Here is an 18,852-nt window from a genome sequence, read left to right as displayed (position 1 = left end):
CTGGATGTCATGAACTGCTATATATATATTATGACTATTAAGTTAAATACATTGTTTGTTCTCTATTAAAATATTTCATTTGCTAACTATGCATATCAGTAGTTAGTGCCTTCAGTAGTTTGAATCTTTTATTTAGCTGGCAGTAGTGGCGCTTGCTGTATTGCTGTTGCTTGAGTAACGAAGATTTTTGTGAGGTAAGTGATTTGTGAAAGGTATAGGTTAATGTTAGTCAGGGCCATTCTTTTGTAGGGATTATTGAAAGTCAGATTGCGTTGCGCTAAAAATATTGTGAGTCAGTTAAGCACAGTCATGTATAATTGTTCTAAGGGGACGTTTCACGGTGACTGGCATGAAATCTGAACAGACGTCGTCTATCAGATGTAGAAACACGCCTACCAACTTTCGTCTATGTTGCTCGACTCCTTCTCGGTGTTGCGATTTTTTTCCGTCAGTGTACATAAATTTAAATTACTGTTATATTTATACTTACTTACTAGTATTATTCTTGAAAAGGAATGTAAAACACAACATGTACGAGATGTAAAATTATTTGGAAGCAGTAAGAGAACTGTCAAGCTGGGTAGCAAGTTCTGGGTTAATTTACATTAAAACTGAATTCAAGATCGGAGAGGCACTGGAGTAGTCACGCTATGGGAGCTGTTTTGGTTCAATTACTCTCGCAGATGCTGCAGATACGAGAGTTTCGTCCAGTCACACAGTAATCCAGACGTATGTCGGTATTCCGGTTAATCTAGGTCGTGGGGCCTTTAGACTAAAGCGTTTGCAGCATCCGTCAAATCCTATACAGATCATGAAAGAATTTCAAGCGCTGTAACCAGATAAAATTTTTATCACATTCGCAGAAGCTGAAGGCGGCATTCGAGATACCGAACTCCCGAAAGAAAAAAAAATTAAATTCCGATACGTGCGGGATTGTCATCTGTGATCTCAGGCAGAATCGATAATCTCTCTACAAGGGCAATATTCTCATTGTGAACATACCACAACGTAAAGACCGCCGAAGCTTTGAAACGCCGACAATATAATGTGGAGACGCAGTACTTCTGCAGTGAGCGTGTCACCTCTATTGAGGTCAGATGCAAACGAAATTCTATGTAGGTCCATCTTTATACAGATGGCTGCGGGACTTCAGACGTTCAATATAAAATGTCGAATCAAAACGCCTTCAGCCATCTAAATTTCCAGTTGGTTATTTGAGCAACCAGCTTCAGCGCTACATTACACCATCTTCAGGCCCACACTGACGTGTAGGAAAAATCCCACCTCTGGTCCAGCCAAAATAGGGGACAGCATTCAGTGACTGGTATCTGCAGATTTATTCTCGATACAGCAATCTCTTCGATCATCAATTGCCGCTCTGAATCTGGTTGCTCAGGTAAAATAAAAATTTATACGGTTGAAGGTGCTTTTATTCAACATTTTGCAAAGGGAATTGTTACATGCTAAGTCTTTTTTGACTCATGGCCCCATGGCCCATCTACAGCCTACTCTAACAGGGATGGAGTGGGTCATAATGGATGAAGACCAAATTTTTGGGCCGGCAGGAGAATACAAGGTGTGTGAGTAAAGTTATGAGACTGATTCTTTATCCACAAAAGATTTTTTTTCCAAACAACAATACTGTCCCCTTTAAAGAAGTCCCCCTCGGAACTATACACCGGCGGAAACGTTGTGTCCCAGTCTTGGTAACAGTACTGAAGGGCTTCAGCTGGTATGGTCTTTAACATGTCGGTCACATTCTTTTGAATGTTCTCCATAGTCCCAAAATGACGTCCTTGTAAGACACTTTTTCAATTTTGGGAAAAGAAACAAGTCACAAGGACTCAGATCAGGTGAATAGTGGGGCTATGGAACAACAGGAATTCCTTTTGAGGTAAAAAAATTCCGTGATGTAAGTGGCCGTGTGACATAGCGCTTCGTCATGACGAAGCATCCACTTGTCTGCAACGCCCTGTCTCACTCGATTCGCCCTTGTCCTTAGCCTTTCAAGGATGTCTTTGTAAAACACTCAGTTGACAGTTTGTCGTGGAGGAACAAATTCTTTATCCACGATACTCCTACTGTAAAAAGAGCAGGTCAGTATGGTTTTTTTGTCCGCAGCTCCTGGTCGTGCGGTAGCGTTCTCGCTTCCCGCGCCCGGGTTCCCGGGTTCGATTCCCGGCGGGGTCAGGGATTTTCTCTGACTCGTGACGACTGGGTGTTGTGTGATGTCCTTAGGTTAGTTAGGTTTAAGTAGTTCTAAGTTCTAGGGGACTGATGACCATAGATGTTAAGTCCCATAGTGCTCAGAGCCATTTTTTGAACCAGTATGGTTTTGATCTTTGAATTGCTCATTAGAGCTTTTTTCGGTCGAAGAGATGTCTCAGTGTGCCACTCCTCACTTTGGCGCTTTGTCTCAGGATCGTACTCAGAAATCCAGGATTCATCACCTGTGACTACGGGACTGAACAATTCGTCTTCATTGGTAATCCTCTCAAAAAGATCACCAAACACGTTCCCTCTATTGTCCTTCTGCTCATTTGTGAAGTTTTTCGGCATCATTCTGCCATAAAACTTCCTTGTGTGCAAACCGTCTGTCAAAATTTGATACACGATGAAATTTTTGAACAGGTCACCCATCTTCCTTATTGTTAAACGTCGGTCTGATCTTGCAAGAGAACGCACGTTCGACGTTTTCATCGATTGCTCTTACTAAAGAATGTTTCTCATAGGCCTGTTTCAACGTTTCAAAGGTCACACTCTCGGATTCCTCAAATTAATTTCATTGGTGGCACTCTCAAAAATGAGGTGATGGCTATATGGAGCTGAAACTCGGACCGTGCATCTGGAAGAGATTAACACAGCGGTCTACACGAGTAGAAGAGTGCAACGCTGTCATATCGCCTCATTACTTTTCTCACACACCTCGTACATATTCTGTGCTTCTTTTTATTTTAAGTCATACGTCATTTGACTTCCACTACACTTTTACCCTCAACAGCTCTCTCTGCTACCGTGGATTTTATTTTGGGCTCTCTTTTCTTTTATTATACTGCTTCTTGCTTGAGTGCTTCTTGCTTCGTCCTTCATGAACTGTTTTGCTTGCAAGGTAGCACAATTGCTTCACATCGTCTTCTATGTGCTCCTCAGTTTCGATGTCATTTCTCGCCGATGTCGTTTGTCGCCAATCACACTCCTGCTTCTCCTCAGTACATCCATCTTTCTTCGGTTTACACTCAATCTATATTTTATGTTCAGTAGGCTCCTCCTCCCATTCATCAAGTCCTATAATTCTTCCCGACTTTCACCGAGAATAGCAACAGTATCAGCGAATCTTATCACTGATATAATTCCACCATAAATTTTAATTTTATATCTGAACCTTTATTTCCTGCATTGTTTCCTCGACATTCGGGTTCAATAGTTGAGGAGGAAGGCTGTACTCACACCTTATGCCCCTCATAATGTGAGCACTTGTCTCCTGGTCTCCCATTCTTTCTGTTTCCTCCTGTTCCTTATACATATTGTACAACGACTCGAAGAGAGAATATCTACGAACGAGTGTGGGCTTAGACTGAAGAGGAGCGAAGAATGAAATAATAAGCCCTTTGAAAAAGAGTTTGTTGTGATAAAAAGAAAACAATAACCAAAATAAAAGCACTCTATTCGAAAGGACATATTATAACACATTCGTAAAATTTTAGTGTGATGCTGGGTAATATTCAGTAAAATGTTTCTCCATCCCGTGAACTGTAATATACATGGATGCTCCTCTAGTCCCAAGCATGCCTTCTGGCAAGTTAAACCAAATTTTGACGTTGAGAGGAAAAAATTAGTAATAAGCTGGATTTTTGCACAGTCCTTCCTTATACCTTCCTAAACAACATACTAAACGTTCCCACCGACTGGGCTGCGGCTTCGTCCGCCATATTGAAAAATAACGCCAAAAAATTATCTTTTCGCATTTTTATGGTAAACGGTTGCAATCTATGAGCAAGATATTTCAGCACAAAATTAAACAATACAAAATTACCTACAAAAAAGGTTCCATGCACTGTTTTCATAGGATTACCGGTTTTATTACAAAGGTATTGTATTTGACGTCCAATTACGAAACAACGCCTCCCTGAATTCTGTAAGCCTTTTCGTATGGTCTTCCACAAGAAACTAAATCAATTTGTGTCTATCTAATTTTCGATGGTTATGTGTTTAAGAGCTGTTGTTATACTGTGTCTCGTTGAGAGCTGCACTATTAATTTTTACTCTATATCTATTTGCAGGAATTGAATGCAGTGTGGTGATGAGCAAAGACATCGTGACAGCTGTTAATGAACTGTCTAGTTGTTCCAATATCGAACATTTCCTACGCAAAATGATTGAAGATGGAAAATAATAATATTTACAATGGAGAATCACGAGAAGAGTTTGATTTTTGATGGCCTTCTTACTGAAAGAACTACTTGTACAGTTTCGGATAAAGCTCTTGCTATACTGATGAATGCCAGTGCGAGACGTGGCGACAAATATGAAACTTTTCATAGTTCATTGGGTCTGAAACTCCGCGTTGATTAGCGGAGAAACTATACAAGAGAAAGTATTATCAAGAACTGTGAGACATCAAACTTCCGTTGGTACGAGCAACACACAAGCTGTTAATTTCACCGTCTGAGATCTTTGTTTTGCCTGGAACTCGGACAGGCTTTAATGAGCAATATTGTTTGGAAAAACTTAAAAGATCTGAAACTGAATGTTCTGATCGTGTTCTGTTATTGGTTGATATGTATTCTGCAATACGGGTTCATGACAAAACCACAGCTGTTGATCCTCTGTTTTTGTTCCAGAGAATATCCATCATCAAAGCAAGTGATGAAGAAATGAAGGGGTACTTCGAATATGAGCTGACCCCATATGTACTTTTTTTGTTTACAGGATATGGAACGCGCAAGACACAAAAGGTTTCCCCTTTACATGGTTTCTGAATCTGTAAAGAATGAAAACCTTAATATAGGAAATTGCGTTTCTGTGATTTATGGTGATTTCTTACAGCACCGGTCATTTTGAAGTAAGGGAGAATATTCAGTGACGTTTGCGGTAAACACATCTCTTACATTCATCACCACTACAGACCGAACCATGTTGTTTTCTTTGGGGATAGATATTCTGAGCGTACTACTCGTATAAAGATAACAGGACGGCAAAGTAGTGGTCGTACGAAGCATCAGTGGAACTGATTGTCACTGAAACTATGACAATTCCCATTAGTCAGGACAAGTTCTTCGGGAATGATACAAACAGAATTCATCTCATAACACTGATAACTGGAAAACTTGAAGAGCCTAACGAAGGAAGATGCCGATACATTAATAGTTCAGACAGCAGTTGAATCACAAACTCTGACCCATTTAATCAAATTGTTTTTGTAATGGGAGAAGAGGTAAATTTCTTGGTTTCGATTGTAGTATTAACTCCCTCAGAAAGAAATTATCTTCCTTAAACCAGGAAAGGAAAACAAGGTACAAACATTAAACCCATCACTGGAACTGCAAGCAAGTGACAACTTCCAGGAACATACACTATGTGATTAAAAGTATCCGGACAATATTAGATGTATTGTGCTGCCACCTACTGTCGGCTACTCCACATCAGCGACCTCGGTAGTCATTAGACATCGTGAGAGAGTAGAACGGGGCGTTCCGCGGAACTCACAGACTTTGAACGTGGTCAGGTGATCGGGTGTCACTTGTGTCATACGTCTGTACGCGAGATTTCCACACTCCTAAACACCCCTAGGTCCACTGTTTCCGATGTAATAGTGATGTGGAAAGGTGAAGGGACACGTACAGCACAAAAGCGTACAGGCCGACCTCGTCTGTTGACTGACAGAGACCGCCGACAGTTGAAGGGGTCGTAATGTGTAATAGGCAGACATCTATCCAGACCATCACAGAGGGATTCCAAACTGCATCAGAATCCACTGCAAGTACTCTGACAGATAGGCGGGAGGTGAGAAAACTTTGATTTCATGGTCGAGCGACTGCTCATAAGCCACACATCACGCCGGTAAATGCCAAACAACGCCTCGCTTGGTGTAAGCAGCGTAAATATTGGACGACTGAACAGTGGAAAAACGTATGGAGTAACGAATCACGGTATACAATGTGGCGATCCGATGGCAGCGTGTGGGTATGGCGAATGCCCGGTGAACATCTGCCAGCGTGTGTAGTGCCAACAGTAAAATTCGGAGATGTGGTAGTGTTTTTCATGGAGGTGGCTTGCGTCCCTTGTTGTTTTGCGTGGCACTGTCACAGCACAGGCCTACATTGATGTTTTAAACACCTTCTTGCTTCCCACTGTTGAATAGCAATTCGGGGATGGCGAAATCATATCAGTCAGGACAGGAAATTCATTTACGTATCTTGATAGTACAAGCGCTACAGACAGTTCCTACGGATGTATCGAGTTTCTGCAAGTCCTGCTTTCATTATGTAGCGTAAAGTCAGAACTGCCTCTCTGGCGCGTCTGCCTGGCGTAACTGATCGCCATCTACGAGGTCCTCAATTGTTTTATCCATTATTTTGTATTTTATACTCGTCGAAAACTTGATTGCCTTATCGCAGTTTTTTTCTTGCTATTTTCGGGATCGTGTGCGTGACACTCTTAACATCAAATGATATACCTGCACTAATGTACAAAGATCCAAGTATTGTTCATGATTTTGATCTCTTCATCATTATTGAAGATAGCATTAAGGAGGTACGCAGCTGCAATGCATTGTATTATGTGAAAGATTACAGATTTTCTCAAGCGTTACTTCATTGATATTGATTATTTACACAGCGTACATGATCGATTGCGGAATACACATTCCATTATAAGATGCATCTGGCAAATAAATCAGATTTATATGGATTCAGTGAAATACATCTATGCGTTGATAACCGGTAAACACTGGTATCGACTTTCCCACGTAAGCAAAAGTCACTTAAAGTTATGCAAGAAGGAACGAAACCCAAAATGACCATGGAGCGTACCAATCCAAACTATTTACATAATTTCTAAACGATAATGCGAATTAAAATTATCACTAAAACAGTGAATGGATTATCCAAAACCATATTAATGAAATACAGACGAACGTTCCTAGGGTTCCACTCACGAAGATAAATTACACCATATATGTTGCGCATCAACTTCTTGTTCTTCACTATAATTTTCTCGCATTAGGATTTCCTCACATATCACTGCATCGTCCGCCAAACGCCTCATCAAGCTTATTGTCATATCAACAAGGTCATTTGTAACCATCATGAACGATCGTTAACTATTTTCACCTATCTTGACGACCCTATCTGTCTTTCTTGGCTGAACAAGTACATGGTTGAAACAGATATTCAGAGGTTTAGAACTGATTCATTTTTTTTGTCTGCTGCTTTTAAGGCTTTCTATGATGAAACATCACTGCTTCTCGCAACATCTAATGCATTAGTTACCATTAAGTTGCAGCTCAATGTCTGTATTTAGAATGTAACATTTTATAACATATCGCAGTTCTAGTGAGGTGACGCCGATCATTAAACTTGTACGAAAGTAAAGATCATCTCTGAAAACTACGACTTGTAATGCGTTAAAGGAACTCAAACGCTTGTTTGGTCCACAATAATAGCTCTGGAGACTACTGTCTCCATGTGGTTAAGATCAACTCAGCGTCGCAGTGTGAGATAGTGTTTTCATCCCACCCCTGAAGTGCCCTTGTGGGCATTTCTTATGTCTAATAAAATAAAAAATGTATTAATATGATTATTGAATTATTTTGTGTCAATAATTTGATATTCCATGTTACTTAAAATTTTAAATTCAGTTTTCTCGGAAATAATTTTTGGACTTATCATTTTACGCAGCAAACACAGAACCATTCAGCGCAGTTAAACTATTTGTGCCAGGTATACCAACATAGCAAAACTGAATATCATTGATATCAGCACCATATCGCCTGGCCGGAATTCTCCAATTTGCTGTCGTATTGTGGCCCACGGTACGATAATATACAACGTATGGGAGCAAGACAACCTTGCAGCGATATGGAGAGTATTAAAAGCCGAAGTGAACACCAAACTATGTCTGTAAATGACTATTTCGGCAAAATATTGTAAATATTTTTGTGTCCAATCGAATGAACACAAAAAACTTGTTATATAATGTTAATTTGTTCATTGTTCTCATGCGGTCTATTCTAATACTTTAAGGAACATTATACATGTTTTTGAATGCTATCTTTAAAAGATGTTAATGCAGTTCCTATTAATATTTGGCGCTTAACTGTTGGCTGCTTTTATCTTCATTAGAAAGTTATGGAATGTGATCGTTTCGCCTTTTGCACCGTAAAGTTTCGCTTAGAAGCAAAGTCTGTGAAGATAAAAATATTATTTTCAGATGACGGTTTTACCACATACTCATGGCTTCATAAGCCTTTTAAGTTTTCAGGAATGACAGCTACATCCTCTTATCTACTACAGAGATAACCATGCATTGGACTCTGGTCACCAACATCTTTGCATTCGCCGTAATTCTCACCATGACGCAGATCATTTGTTTCATTATCGTCAGCTGTTGGAGGAGCCGATTACTCAGCTACGATACAGTAATAATAAGGGTACCTTGAATGTAAGCAGAATTAATTTCTGTCACGTTGAGAGGCAAAGGAAGGTGTGAACAAATGTATGCGACTTTGCGAACCAATTTTAAAGACGAACGACATCGTGAGGAAAACAAAACTGGCTGTCGGCTTTAGATATCACGCTCTTCTGTGTACATCTTATAAAAGCGTATTTATCAATGACACTTTTAACTGCAACAAAAGCTGAGATACAACTCATATTCGGTATGACATACTAGAGTCGTTCGATAAGTAATGCCCCACATTTTTTTTTAAAGGCCATTAATATGCATAGACAAACGTCCTTCTTGTTGCTACATATTTGATGTTTTTTCTGTGCGCCGGTGAAGTTTAGAACCTGTAACAACAACAACGCTGTACTATTGTACATATAATATTTTTTTCATCTGATTTTCGATAAATTAGTGTAATCGATGTTCCGATTCTTTTTTTTTCATGTCATTGGGTTAAGAAAACTGTAAACAAATTTCGATGTGAATATTAATGTTTATGTCAAATTTCAAGCAATATTATAACAGAATTGAAATGTAAGAAACGTTGAAACTATTGTAAGATGTCAAAGTTGTAATTGAGCGTCTGGTCCATACGTAGGCAATAAAATAAAAATGGAAATGTCGTGTGGCTAGGGCCTCCCGTCGGGTAGACCGTTCGCCTGGTGCAGGTCTTGCGATTTGACGCCACTTCGGCGACCTGCGCGTCGATGGGGATGAAATGATGATGATTAGGACAACACAACACCCAGTCCCTGAGACGGAGAAAATTTCCGACCCAGCCAGGAATCGAACCCGGGCCCCTAGGATTGACAGTCTGTCACGCTGACCACTCAGCTACGGGGCGGACAGACGTAGGCAATGTGTTAGGATATGTAGAGTGCAAAACCTCGGGTGAATACCCGGCTTGTAAGGGAGTGGTAAAAGGTGGATGGCAGGCGAGCGCGGGAAAATGCACACGGGCGCTGCACGGTATAACGGGCTCAGCAGTAGTACTCGGAGTTGGGCATTGGTTTGAGCAACACGTTCTGGATCGAGGAGGCTCTCCTGGAAGACGTAGTTTCATTGAGCCTCGGATATGCCGTTCCGACGCCTATACAGCATGACAAAATTCCATAGGCACTAAATGGAAAAGTATTGCGACGCTATGAAGAAGTAAAGTGCCGATACATCAAGAGCCATTGCTGTGGTTGTATGTGTGCTCTGTGCCTCGCCATCTCGCCGCCCGCCAACCGCCATATCGATACGAACAGGTTGAACTTTTTAGTACTGTATTCGTGTGGACCAGTGTTACTTTTGTTCCATACTGTTCAATAACAACTTAAATTTTACCAGAACTGTCCTATCATTTAATTATCCTCACAACTAACCTAGACAGGGTCCTTTCCAAATGTTGTGCAATCCGAGTGTCCCGAAATGAAGAATTAAAGTTTATGTTAATAATAATTACCGGCAGACCTAGCTATGTTAGAATGATGTTTCAAGAACTTTTTTGTTAATGAACTAATAGACGAATAACAAGGTCTGACAAAGTTGGAAGATAATTTTGATATTGATTTAGTAATGAAGCTTAATTATTTCGAGACAGATATAATGGTATTTAAATGAGCAGGAAATAAGACAAAAGGGGTAGTAAATCATATATTGGAAATCTTGAGGCATAATGATTTCAGTAATTAATTGTTTTAATACAGTGGTCATAACAGTTTCAGGGTTCCCCCCCCCCCTTTTTTCTTCATTTGAATTCTGAAGTGTTCTAAACTGATTTGACCAGCAAAGTCAAAGCCAAAATAGAAACCAAAATTTATCAGTGTTTTACTTTTATCAAAATTGACATTGTGTGTGTGATTCGAAAGTGCTATTTCTAGGGTAACCTATGCCCGATTTTAATCAGATCAATAGACAGTATGAAGTTTTATAGTAAACATTATAGTGTAGTGTCATGTATTTATGGTTTATCCCTATCAGTACAGAAAGTGAAATTATCAGCTCAATAGATTTTCTGGTTCTAAAATTTACCATATCATGCCGTGTTACTACGTGTTGTTTTGCTTGAACGTACATCAATTTGTACAGGGAAGAAACTCAGTTAATGCCTAATTAGGCTGGCGACCGTATTATTAACAAATTGGTAGCATCTTCTGTGTAGTCTGATTTGCCTCCATTCAGGTACACGCGGTCAATTTCTATACAAAAATCCTTTCTCATAAGGTGAAGCCCGTCGACTTACCATAGTACAGGCTTTAATGAGTATCGTGTGCCCCGATAGCGCAGCGTTTAAAAACCGTTCTGACAGATGGAAGAGCCGTAGTTCAGCGGTTTTCTTTAAATTGACGCACCATAATGGCATCCCGTGTGCAAATTATTTGCACAAAAAAACCTCTTTCCTCTTCATTACGTACACTACTGGCCATTAAAATTACTACACCACGAACATGACGTGTTACAGACGCGAAATTTAACCGACAGGAAGAAGATGCTGTGATATGCAAATTATTAGGTTTTCAGAGCATTCACACAAGGTTGGCGCCGGTGGTGACACCTACAACGTGCTGGCATGAGGAAAGTTTCCAACCGATTTCTCATACACAAACAGCTGTTGACCGGCGTTGCCCGGTGAAACGTTGTTGTGATGCCTCGTGTAAGGAGGATAATTGCGTACCATCACGTTTCCAACTTTGATAAAGGTCGGATTGTAGCCTATCGCAATTGCGGTTTATCGTATCGCGACATTGATGCTCGCGTTGGTCGAGATCCAATGACTGTTAGCAGAATATGCAATCGGTGGGTTCAGGAGGGTAATACGGAACTCCACGCTGGATCCCAACGGCGTCGTATCACTAGCAGTCGAGATGACAGGCATCTTATCCGCATGGCTGTAACGGATCATGCAGCCACGTCTCTATCCCTGAGTCAACAGATGGGGACGTTTTCAAGACAACAACCATCTGCACGAACAGTTCGACGACGTTTGCAGCAGCATGGACTATCAGCTCGGAGACCATGGCTGCGGTTATCCTTGACGCTGAATCACAGACAGGAGCGCCTGCGACGGTGTACTCAACGACGAACCTGGTTGCACGAATGGCAAAACGACATTTTTTCGGATGAATCCAGGTCCTGTTTACAGCATCATGATGGTAGCATCCGTGTTTGGCGACATCGCGGTGAACGCACATTGGAAGTGTGTGTTAGTCATCGCCATACTGGCGAATCACCCGGCGTGATGGTATGGGGTGCCATTGGTTGCACGTCTCGGTCACTTCTTGTTCGCGTTTCAGATGTGTTACGACCCGTGGCTCTACCCCTCATTCGATCCCTGCGAAACCCTACATTTCAGCAGCGTAATGCACGACCGCATCTTGCAGGTCCTGTACGGGCCTTTCTGGATACAGAAAATGTTCGACTGCTGCCCTGGCCAGCACATTCTCCAGATCCCTCACCAATTGAAAACGACTGGTCAATGGTGGCCGAGCAACTGGCTCGTCACAACACGCCAGTCACTACTCTTGATGAACTGTGGTATCGTATTGACGCTGCATGGGCATCTGTACCTGTACACGCCATACAAGCTCTGTCTGACTCAACGCCCAGGCGTCTCAAGGCCGTTATTACGGCCGGAGGTGTTTGTTCTGGGTACTGATTTCTCAGGATCTATGCACCCAAATTGCGAGAAAATGTAATCACATGTCAATTCTAGTATAATATATTTGTCCAATGAATACTGGTTTATCATGTGCGTTTCTTCTTGGTGTAGCAATTTTAATTGGCAGTAGTGTAAAACATAGACAGCAGTATTGCACTTTCTGAATCCGAAGGCGCTGCTACGGCTCTGTAAAGGGACATAAAACTGCGAGAGGATTTCCACATAACAGGTTGGAAGAATTCCTACGCGGCGGCGCATTAAGTGATTTCAAGGATGGAGTGGCTTACTTATCGCAAAACTCGGGTGGAAAAGCGTGGATCTTCCTTTAAAGAACAGTTATAACGTACAATCCGTATACCACCATCTGCTGACTCACTGGCTAAACTGAGGCATTTCTGCTGATTTAGCACGAGTGGGGGGTTCATACAAGCCATTCAAGAACGGCTGTGTGAACGTCCTCATCCTTGGAAAATCTGCGACTGCTGCGAATCAGTTTTTCGATTGACAGGACATTGTCGTCCGTGGTCGATGCCGAAGGCCTTCCTTATCGATCAGCATGACCTAAGTCCCTGCAGCGTTGGTCAAGTTGTCAACACCACTTCATTACGCATGGAAGCTACATTCCATTTGGCCCATATACCACCAGCATTTTACAGCGAATATGTGTGCAATTTAGACGTTTTGTCCTCGAGAATCGTACCGTCTCGCATACTTCTACTTTACAGTACGTTTCCAGATGCCGCACCATTTGAGTCACACAGTGATGCGTCTGTTAACCCTACCGCAGCGAAATCGTGTCTGCAGGAAACCTGAGACATATACACACATCAAAAAAAGTTTTGCATCACCTCGGTTCCGAGTGTTCCGGGACCTGTACAGATAACTGGAATAGAGATGAACATAAACATCATTGCCGCTCTTTTTATTGCTCATGTAAACCACACATTGCATGTTGTACCACCATACAGCGAGACCTTCAGAGGTGGTACTCCAAATATCAGTACACACCGGTACCTCCAATATCCAGTAGCAAGGTGGTGGTCCAAATTGCTGTACACAGCGGTACCTCTAATATCCAGTAGCACGTCCTCTTGCGTTGATGCATGCCTGTATTCGTCGTGGCATGCTATCCACAAATCATCAACGCACTGTTGGTCCAGATTGTCCCACACCTCAACGGCGATTCGGCGTAGATCTCTCACAGTGGTTGGTGGGTCACGTCGTCCATAAACAGCCCTTTTCAATCTATCCCAGGCATGTTTGATAGGGTTCATGTCTGGAGAACATGCTGGCAACTCTAGTCGATAGATTTCATTATCATGAAGGAAGCCATTCACAAGATGTGCACGATGGGGGGCGCGAATTGACGTGCGTGAAGACGAATGCCTCGCCAATATGCTGCCGATATGGTTTCACTGAGGTAGACCTCTCTATGGACGTCGGGAGTGAAGCCGCGCGTCATTCAGCCTTTTGGGCACAGTTTGAGTCGTAACAAGACGTCCTGTGGCTGCACGAAAATATGGTGGCGTTGCTGTCAGGGTTCCTGTGATCCGTAATCCTTAGTTAGGGGTCATCTGCTGCAGCAGTACGAGTAGCCCTTGGGCGGCCTGAGCGAGGCGTGTCGTCGACAGTTCCTGTCTCTCTGTATCTCCTCCATGTCCGAACAACGTCGGTTTGGTTCAGTCCGAGACGCCTGAACACTTCCCTTGTTGAGAGTCCTTCCGGACACAAAGTAACAATTCGGACACGATCGAACCCGCGGTATTAACCGCTTAGGCATGGTTGAACTACAGACAACACGAGCCGTGTACCTACTTCCTGGTGGAATGACTGGAACTGATCGCCTGTTGGACCCCCTCCGTCTAATAGGCGCTGCTCGTGCATGGTTGTTTGCATCTTTGGGCGGCCTTAGTGACATCTCAGAACAGTCAAAGGGACAGCGTCTGTGACACAATATCCACACTCAACGTCCTCCTTCAGGAGCTCCTGGAACCGGGGTGGTGCAAAACTTTTTTTGATGTGTGTACTTTGTTCCGACAATGTGCCACTCTGGTTGCACAATGGTCTTAGGGTGGGAGGAGCTGGGTGACTTACTTTTCGAACTCTCCTCGTATGTCAGATGTCAACAAATCTCTATTTTTCAGATATGCTTTTCTTTCCTATAGGCAGTCTGCTTCTTCTGTCCTCTCTAATTTGGCCATCATTAGTTATTTTATTGAGTGTCGCGTGTCCTAATCTAACGCCCTTTTAATTTAATTCGTTTATTTTCCATTACCATTGTTTTACTTTGGTTGATATTCATCTTAAGTAACCTTTTTCAAGACAATATTCATTCCGTCCAATACTTTGCCGTCTCTGGTAGGATCACAAAGACGTCGACAGACTTCAAGAATTATTGTATTACGGAAAAACAATCCAGATCACAATAATTATTTACTTAATAATTCCGGTAACTGGTTTCTGTCCAAGCGATTAACTTTAGACCGAAAACTCCTTGATGATGTGTGAAGTCGGTTCACGGAGCTGTTGCGAGTACCAACAGGTACTAGTCAGCAGATCAGTTGTTTACTGGTACCTGTTAGTACTCACAGCCCCTGCGTGAACTGGCTTCAGATTGTAATAATTATTTATTTAATAATTCCTATAACAGCTTTCAGTATAAGAGACTATCTTCAGACTAAGAACTCGTTGGTGACGTGTGGAGCGGGGTCATCGAGCTGCTATGAGTACCAACGGATACCAATTAACAACTCAGTTGTTTCTTAGTACCTGTTGGTAGCCACAACAGCTCCGTGAACTGGCTCCATACGTCATGAAGGAGTTTCTGGTCTGAAGGTGGTAACGTAGACCAAAACTGGATACCGGAATCATTAAACAAGTAATTATTGCAATGTGGACTGTTATTCAATTCTACTGAAAACTGATTTGGATATTTTATTTTTATGTATGTACGATGTACTAGAACTTCAACGTAGTGTATTATTTTTGAACCGTTAATAATTTACTAATGTAGATTTCAGTTTTTAGTCTGTCTAACATGCCCCATGAGAATATTCGGCATATTTTTAGTACTTTTACAATGAATGTTACATCTGTACGTATAACATGACACATAATGTATAAGCTATGAGTCAGCTAGTAATATAAGACTTTACAAGATGAGCTGTAAATGAGGCTATGTAGCTATTTCTTCCACTTTGCATTATGTTGTGCTCTAATTTAGTTGACCTATACACTCTATCCAAAGTGTGTCCCTTCACCTTCACATAGCATCTTTAGGTTCCAAAATACGTACTGTAATACATTGTTGAAATGACTGTACTGACATTGTGTAATCCAGCTATGGTTTTTCAGTTTTATTACAACACTGTAGTTCTTTACTACTAACTTTATTCGCAATACTTTTTGCAGACACTATTGACATATACCATTGAATGTGACTGAAACAGTATGATATAGTACAACATATAGTTCAGGAGATGCGACTTCACAAACAATGACATGCGTAAAAAACTGCCGCATCATGCATGATGTTTTAACTTATAACTTCTGGAGTACACACGCTACTGGCAAGACATTTCGCGAACAGTATTCAGATACATCATTGGATGCAGCTGCAAAATTATATTATAGTACGACACATAGTTCAAAGATATGACATTACAAACCTAGAGCTGCGTAAGAACGAAACTGGTGATCTACGATAGAGATACAGGTGAAATATGTGTACAAATATGAGAGAAATATATTAATATATGTTACACGTGCATTCACAGGCAAAGCTGGAGGTAAAAAGCTCCTCCTAAACTCCTGGATCGATTTCAGCCGAACTTTTGAAAGGAAATACTGTGGGGTTAACAACCAGTAAGGAGGGGTGATGAAGTGGAGAAGAGGAAGGAGGAGATGGACAGAGAGGGGGAAGGATGAGATTGACAGAGAGAGGTGGAGGGGGAATGGACAGAAAGGTAAGAGAGGAGAACAGAGAGAGGGGAGAGGAGGAGATGGGCAGAGAAAGGAAAGATGAGGAGATGGACAGAGAGAAGAAGGAGGAAGAGATGGACAGTGAGCGAGGGGAGGTAAAGGTGGACAGAGAGTAGGGAGCAGAACATGGACAGAGAGAGGGGGGGAGGAGAAGATGGAGATAGAGAGATGGAGGAGGAGATGGCAGAGAGAGGAGGAGATGGATAGAGAAAGGGAAAAGGAGTAGATGAACAGAGAGCGAGGGGAGGGGAAGGAGGATGGAGAATAGGGAGGAGGACATGGACAGAGAGAGGGGCAGGAGAAGATGGAGAGAGAGATGGAGGAGGAGAAGGAGATGGACAGAGGGAGGAGAAGATGGAGAGAGAAAGGGAAAAGGAGGAATTGAACAGAGAGCGAAGGGGGGAAAGGTGGACAGAGAGAGTAGGGAGGAGGAAATGGACAGAGAGAGGGGTGAGGAGAAGATGAAAGAGAGAGAGAGAGAGATGGAGGAGGAGGAGATGGACAGAGAAAGGAAAGAGGAGGACATGGGTGGAAAGAGGGAGGAGGAAGAGAGGAACAGTGAGTGAGGGGAGGGGAAGGTGGACAGAGAACAGGGAGGAGGACATGGACAGAGAGAGGGGGGAGGGGAAGATGGAGAGAGAGTGCGAGGTGGAGGAGGAGATGGACAGAGAGAGGAGGAGATGGAGAAAGGAAAAAGGTGAAAATGGACAGAGAGTGGGGAAGAGGAGATGGGGAGAGAGAGGAGAGGAGAAGATGGACAGCGATGGGAGAATAATGAAAATGGGAATAAATACTACCAGGGGAGTGCAGGGAACTCGTCTAGTGCGTTCACAAAATTCCGCGAAAGTTCCTTTTTCTATTTGTCTCTCTCTCTCTCGCGCGCACACACACAAACACACACACACACACACACACACACACACACACACACTGCGCAACACCACCCTCACGCACTTGCCGTGGCCAGCTATAAGGAGCAGCCGCTGCTGGCACCTTACCATGTGCAGACCGCCTTGCCCCGTTGCCCCGCCGTCGCCGCCGGCTAACGACGCGGCGCGGCCGGCAGGAGGGAGTTGCCGCAGAAGTCTGCCCAAACAGAAGTGGCATCGCCCAGTGGGCGCGGACGGCTGGCTAGCGTTATGTGCGGCCACGCGCCGCTCTTATCAGCGGGCCCCACACAGAGCGGGCGGCGCGGTGTAAACACTGAGAGGCGGACGCAGCTGCTACTGCCGGGCACTCGCCAAGAAACTGCTGCGGAGGAGGCGACGCGGCGCAAGGACATTCCTGAACTAGAGTAGCTCTGTCCCACAGCACGGCTGCTAAGAGGGCTCCGAATCCTCACACACACTGAAATTTTTTACAGCAAGAAATGAAATTTCTTAGACGAGTCGAACGTTGCGCAATAGAACGCAGACTAAGGAATCAAGATATCAGAGAAGAACTAAAGTTTTAGGGCTACATAATATACTTCTAGATTACAGAAGAAAATGGAACGAGCATCTAGAAACAATGGAGAGTGACATACTCCTTTTAAAGGCCAGATATTATAAGTGCCAAGGAAGAAGAGATAGAGCAGGACTCCGGCAACGATGTGCACTGTAACAGGCAATTTCGCCTAATACCTAAAAGGAGAGGCAATACTGACCCTACGACTTATCTTAGAAGAAAGATCAAGGAAAGGCAAACCTATGTTTCTGACGTTTGTAGACTTAGAGAAAGCTTTTGACAATGTTGACTGGAATCCTCTCTTTCAAATTCTGAAGGTGGCAGGGGTAAAATACAGGGAGCGAAAGGTTATTTACAATTTGTACAGAAACAAGATGGCAGTTATAACATTCGAGGAACATGAAAGGAAAGCAGTGGTTGGGAAAGGAGTGAGACAGGGTTGTAGCCTCTCCCCGATGTCATTCAATTTGTATATTGAACGAGCAGTAAAGGAAACAAAAGAAAAATTCGGAGTAGGTATTAAAATCCATGGAGAAGAAATAAAAACTTTGAGGATCGCCGATGACATTGTAATTCTGTCAGAGACAGTAAAGGACTTGGAAGAGAAACTGAACGGAATGGACAGTGTGTTGAAAGGAGGGTATAAGATGAAAATCAACAAAAGCAAAACGAGGATAATGGAATGTAGTCAAATTAAGTCGGTTGATGCTGAGGGAATTAAATCAGGAAATGATGAACTTAAAGTAGAAAAGGAGTTTTGCTATTTAGGGAGCAACATAACTGATGATGGTCGAAGTAGAGAGGATATATGTAGACTGGCAATGGCAAGGAAAGCATTTCTGAAGAAGAGAAATTTGTTAACACCGAGTATAGATTTGTGTGTCAGGAAGTCGTTTCTGAAGGTATTTGTATGGAGTGTAGCCAAGTATGGAAGTGAAACATGGACGATAAATAGTTCCGACAAGAAGAGAATCGAAGATTAGATGGGTGGATCACATAACTAATGAGGAGGTATTGCATAGAACTGGGGAGAAGAGGAGTTTGTGGCACAACTTGACTAGAAGAAGGGATCGGTTGGTAGGACATGTTCTGAGGCATCAAGGGATCACCAATTT

This window comes from Schistocerca piceifrons, chromosome 6 (assembly GCF_021461385.2).
Source record: "Schistocerca piceifrons isolate TAMUIC-IGC-003096 chromosome 6, iqSchPice1.1, whole genome shotgun sequence".
NCBI classification, from domain to species: Eukaryota; Metazoa; Arthropoda; class Insecta; order Orthoptera; family Acrididae; genus Schistocerca; species Schistocerca piceifrons.
This window is presented reverse-complemented; position numbering follows the sequence as displayed.